Here is a 4,733-nt window from a genome sequence, read left to right as displayed (position 1 = left end):
AGTTGTTCTTTCATGTGTTTTCTATAACAGGACTATTATAAATTGGAAGTGCCCACACACATATATACATATTTTAGAGAATGGAGGGGAGGGAGAAAGAGAGAGAGAGAGAGAGAGAGAGAGAGAGAGAGAGAGACTCATTTAGCCATTATAGCTGTTAATAAATATAGGAGATAGTAAAACAATTAGAAAGTGTTCCATTGTATTTTGGTTTCAAAAGAGTCAGACATCGGTCTGTTTAAAAAATGTCTTCTGCTGCAGCACAAAGAGAACAGTGAAGCTATCCATCTTGCCCACTTGGAGTCTTCCCTGAGCTTATACAGCGTTGAAAAGAATCCCCCTTCAGAAAGCAGCTTAGACTTAGACTGCTGGTGTATTTGTATCCATGATAAGGATTTATTTAAACTGAAATGTGTGACACCTACAGAAGAGTATAAGAATCACAGTTACAGCTTAAAGAAACATTATGAGATCACTTAATGTTAAGAAACACCAGTGCCTTAGAGGCCCCTGTGTGCTACTCCCCAGCTGCATACTCCCTCACCCATGGAGGTAGCCATGATACTGTTTTGTTTCAATCATTCTTTATTGTTTACGTTTCACCACCCCTATGCGAGTCCCAGGCACAAACCTCGGTGCGTGAGGAATGGGCAACACGGCCCCTGTTGGATGAAAGCTCCCAAGGGAACAGAGCTGCCTCTTTGGGCCGCAGCCTGGTAGCAGGGCGTACAGTGAACACAGTCTAGAACAGAAAAGGAGCTGGGCCACACTCGCCAGAAAATGCCATCTGTAGATCAAAAAACAAAAGCTAGGCAGCTGGGATCCTCACTTATAAGTGTTCAATGTACCGCGAGTCGCCACACACATCTGGACCAATTGTCCTCTTTGCCTGCTGTACAGCTGTCATAACTTATCACATTCCCCTTTCTGTTATGATGGATCTTCTCCTCCTCATAGTTCATATCTGCCTCTTTCTTAGTCTATTTTCTCATTTTAGTGAAGCCGACCCTCCAAGGTTATTGCTGAGAAAGAGTCCATGGGAAGTACCATTTTTGAGACTCTGCATATTTAAAAATGTTTTATTCTGCCCCGACTCTTGGGTGATAGTTTGGCTGCATTAGAATTCCAGGTCAAGGACAATTTTCCTTCAGAATTTTTAAAACCCTGCTTTATTGCTTTCTAGCTTCCGGTTGCTGTTGGGAACTCAAAGGCCATACTGCTTCCTGATCCCTTTCAAGTACTTACATTTTCTCTGAAATCTCTTCCTTGTCCGTAGTGTTCTGAAATGTCACCATGATATACTTTACCCTGGGTCTGTTTTGAGCCAATATGCCAGGCGTCTCATTGGTTTTTTCCAATCTGGAAGCACAGATCATTTAACTAACACTTTTGAACCAACAGCAGAGAATAAAAATAAAGTCTCTATACCCCTAGCAAAAGACTGATTCTTACAAAACCAACTTAAAAACTGTTTAATCACTGACAACTTTCCTCAGTATTATATTAATGGTAACTTGCTTCATTAAAAACATTTCTGAAACCCAGCCAATCGATAGCAGCATCTGAAGGTTAGTCAGTCAGCAGACCACTTACTTACTGCAGTGAAGTCCTGTATGAGGAAGCACACTTCGATGGCTAGTGCCAGCCTCCTCCCAGCTCTAAAACCCTTAAAAACCCCACAGAATCCATTACTCCAAAAGTATATAAACTCAGCAGCCTTCTTTCCTTGGAGAGCAAAACTGGCATATCTCTTCATTTCCTAAGCAAATAATTAAGCAACCCCCCGCATATAATTTCCCAATCACATACTCTCTCACCTCCAAATGCAACTATTGTGCTTTTTCTTTTTTTCTTTTTACTACCTATGATGTATCCCTAAACTGAGTATCAGGCACAAACCTTGCTGTGTAAGCAAAAAGCAACATGGGCCCTGATGTGGGAAGGGTCGCAGGAGAAGCTGAGCTGAGTGGTCTCTTAGCCATTGCATTTTGTTTTAAATATTGACTAGCAGCCTTTTCCTTCTGCTTCACTACAGGTTTGAAAACAATGGCCTGGGCTCACTCACGCTTATGGTCACTCTCACACCAGGAGCGGACATGGTATGATGCCCTACAGTTTACAATGCATGCTGAACCTTTAAGGTCCCATTTCTGACTCTGCTCTTCCAGGGTCCCCGATTGCTTGTCATAGTCTTGGTTCCCCTCAGCCTAAATCCCCCTCCCAACTCCCTGCCAAACCTAACAACCCTGTTTGGAAGCCTTCCAACTGTTCATGGAACAAGAGCAATCAATTACCAACAGAGGAAGAGCACTGAATGGGTCATCAATCAGGACACTTGGATTCAAGTCCCAGTCCGGCAAATAATCAGTTAAATGACTTAAACACATGTCCTCGTTATACTTCAGTTTACCTGCATGTGGAATAAAGCTTGGACCAAATCAGTACAACTCAACCTCTACTGCACATGAGAATCGCTTGGCAGCTCTTTCAAAATACTGCCTCCTGGGCCCTACCCTGACCAATCCAATCATAATCTCTGGGGGTGGGGACTGTGCATCAACATTTACATCCCTTGTATGATGCGAATGTACAACTAGGATTGAGAAGCTGGAGCAGGTGATCTCTGAGGCTCCATTCAGTGCTCACACTTGGAAGTCTAGAAGTACTATGGTGCCTCATTGGATAAGTTGGCTATTGTGAGGTAGGATTCTCTTGGCTTTCTAAGGGAATAGGGACATGCAAAGGCACACACGAGGCTTGTAGAAATCAATGAATACAAATTGTAGATTGCAATCTTTTCTCAACCAGGCCCGTAACTGGTGACTAGTTGCAAGTGATAAACAGGGTGAAGCGGGAAACACCCATTCATCACCCTCTGGCTTATTCAGGCTACGTGTGTTAGGAGAACGGGGTAGCTCCAGCTTGTTTGAGCCTCACGCGTAGCAGCTGGAAGTCACATGGCCTACATCTCCAGGGTCCAGGGTCCCTTCAGAAGCAAAGGTCAAACACAGGCTTGGATATCATTAAAAACATTGTTGGGCCCTAACTGGTTTGGCTCAGTGGATAGAGCATCAGCCTGTGGACTGAAGGGTCCCAGGTTCGATTCTGATCAAGGGCATGTACCTTGGTTGCGGGCACATCCCCAGTAGGAGGTGTGCAGGAGGCAGCTGATTGATGTTTCTCTCCTATCAATGTTTCTAACTCTCTATCCCTCTCCCTTCCTCTCCATAAAAAACAAAAACAAACAAACAAACAACAATAACAAAACAAAACAAAAACATTGTTGGATTTCTGAGTGCAGGTGTTCAGAAGTGAGAGAAAACTCATGAAGTGGCACCCTAGGGACCAGAACCCCAGGAGGGGCTGGATTTCAGCGGGACGCCATTTGTACCAATAAGTTGGCTATTGTGAGGTAGGATTCTCTTGGTTTTCTAAGGGAATAGGGACATGCAAAGGCACAACACGAGGACACCTGTGCTGCCATTTACCTACGTGATGGATATTGATGAGCAGCTTGCGTAATGGAGGCTTGTAGAAATCAATGAATACAAATACAGGTGATGCTACCCTGGTGAGCACATGCTGGTCATGTTCTTAGGGAAACCTGGGTAGGCTTCCCTGATGATACAGCTCGTCAGTCTCTCGTCCTCAGCTGTTGGCAAACATGGAAGTCCCCAGTCATCTTGTTCAGAAGGATGTGCAAAGTTTCTGCTGGGAAACCACGGGCAACTTTCAACAAATGGGGGCAGAGCCAATGGACAAATATCCCAGCCTTCCATCTTCCAAGGGACAATTCTGACACATACTCTACATGGTTCCCTAGGCGGCCCTACCAGGATTGAACCCTGTTTTGCACAGAGATCCCCAGTTCAACAATGCACTCTTAAAGTGATACACACACACACACACACACACACACACACACACTAGAGGCCTGGTGCATGAAATTTGTGCAAAGGGGGAGGGGGATCCCTCAACCTGACACAGGATCAGGCCTAAACCGTCAGTCAGACATCCCTCTCACAATCTGGGACCGCTGGCTCCTAACTACTCACCTACCTGCCTGCCTGCCTGCGCTCACCTGTCTGCCTGCCTGATCACCCCTAACCACTAGCCTGCCTGCCTGCCTGATTGCCCCTAACCACCTGCCTGCCTGCCTAATTGCCCCTAACCACTCTGCCTGCCTGCCTGATCACCCCTAACCACTTGCCTGCGATGGTTGCAATGTTGTGCAACCATCGCCACTATCTATTTCCAGAACCTTACCTGATTACCCCTAAGTGCTTGCCTGCCTGCCTAATAGCTCCTAACCACTCGCCTGCCTGCCTGGTTGCCCCTAATCACCTCTGCCTTGGCTCCTGTGGAGGCGGCTTCATCTGAAAGATTGTTTGGCTGTCTGATCTAATTAGCATATTATGCTTTATTATATACCAGAGGCCTGGTACACGAAATTTTTGCACTGGGGGAGGGGGGTTGTCCCTCAGCCCAGCCTGCACTCTCTCCAATCTGACCCCACAGGGGATGTCCGACTGCCAGTTTAGGCCCAATCCTTAGGGGATCGGGCCTAAACTGCCAGTTGAACATCCCTCTCACAATCCGAGACTGTTGGCTCCCAACTCCTTGCCTGCCTACCTGCCTGATTGCCCCTAACCAGTTTTGCCTGCCATCCTGATTGCCCCCTAACCACTCCCCTGCCAGTCTAATTGACACCTAACTACTCCCCTGCTGGCCCA

The sequence above is a fragment of the Myotis davidii genome, unplaced genomic scaffold (assembly GCF_000327345.1).
Source record: "Myotis davidii unplaced genomic scaffold, ASM32734v1 scaffold289, whole genome shotgun sequence".
Taxonomy (NCBI): domain Eukaryota; kingdom Metazoa; phylum Chordata; class Mammalia; order Chiroptera; family Vespertilionidae; genus Myotis; species Myotis davidii.
This window is presented reverse-complemented; position numbering follows the sequence as displayed.